The 1,291-nt window shown below is 47.0% G+C and overlaps 1 pseudogene; it reads right to left on the bottom strand.

The window, feature by feature from the left end:
• Positions 1 to 644: 644 nt before the first annotated feature.
• On the bottom strand, positions 645 to 735 carry LOC122150417 (annotated as a pseudogene).
• Positions 736 to 1,291: the final 556 nt, after the last annotated feature.

Here is a 1,291-nt window from a genome sequence, read left to right as displayed (position 1 = left end):
ATTGTTGTGTTTTTGGATTTTGTTCCACGTTTTTCCTCCCACTCTATCCAGGATCTCCAGTTTTGATCCCTTCCTGAGTGGTTGGCATTGGTAGCCGGGCACCATCTAGTTCTTCTGGTCTCGAGGTCCATCATATCCTGGGGCTGATTGTTTCCAAAAGCCCTTGGTTTTCTTCACTCTTCTTTGCTTCTGATGATAGACCATTAGCTGGATCTTAGATGGCCACTCGAAAGCTTTTAAGACTCCAGTCACTTCTCACCAAAGTAGGTTGTGGAACAAGATTTTTGTTGTGCCAGTTGAGTCTGGTGGCCCCAGTACTATGGTCCTGAGTCGGCAGATCTGGTGGATCTCTCGCCCACGGTGTCTGGCTGTCTGTGAGGGATAGCTCTGTGTCTGTCTTCTTTTGCTTGTTTAGTAATGATTGTGAGTATTTTGTATCATCAGTAGTATCTGTGCAAGATTAGCCTCAGCTGACTCTATCATTGGTCTGAGTATATTCCTGCTCACTGACCTCCATCTGATCTTCTCAGTTGTCTATGTATTTATCTGTAGCCTGGTGTTTGGTGTTAATGGTAATGCAGTTTTGTGGATATACTGGTATTAGCCTCTGTCGTCTATATCTTATGTGCACAATTTGGGGCCCTAAAAATATGGAACACTTCACGAATTTGCGTGTCATCCTTGAGCAGGGGCCATGCTAATCATCCAATTTTAGTATATGCGCTGCTGCAGCGAGCTCGGGAGTTTTTTAAACTATCAATTCCACCACCTGAACCACACGGCTGCAGTTAACATCAACAGCAGGGGGACAAATGGACGTCGCTTCTGTGGCTGCCACCGAAGACACACCACCTGCACCAGGTCACAAAGAGATACAGACCCTCTGCACCCAGACTCCCCAGGTCATCAAAGCTGTGAAGACTAGGAAGGTGAGGAATGTCCCTGAGTAGGAGGCAAAAGAACTTAACAGCTACACCTGGTGGGAGAGCCTGGGGAGCCTGAATAACAAAGGAAAAGTTGCCTTAAAGGGTATTACTGGGCCAGGTGACAATTTGACCACAGCATGCAGATCCTTGTGGCCATTAGCTGCTGTTGAGTTGGCTCCCACTCACCTGGACCCCACGTACAAAATGCCACCCAGTCCTGTGGAATTGTCACAACGCAGTCACGTTCCAACAACCATTGCGGCTAACGTCAGACTACCCAATAAGCAAGGTAAGCACAGGCGTACTTGTGCTTCCTTACTAATCTGTACCGACAATTTCGCATTTTTCACCACATGAAGGATTCT

The sequence above is a fragment of the Orycteropus afer genome, unplaced genomic scaffold, assembly GCF_000298275.1.
Source record: "Orycteropus afer afer isolate SDZICR_OR568_19922 unplaced genomic scaffold, OryAfe1.0 scaffold00136, whole genome shotgun sequence".
Lineage (NCBI taxonomy): Eukaryota > Metazoa > Chordata > Mammalia > Tubulidentata > Orycteropodidae > Orycteropus > Orycteropus afer.
This window is presented reverse-complemented; position numbering and strand designations above follow the sequence as displayed.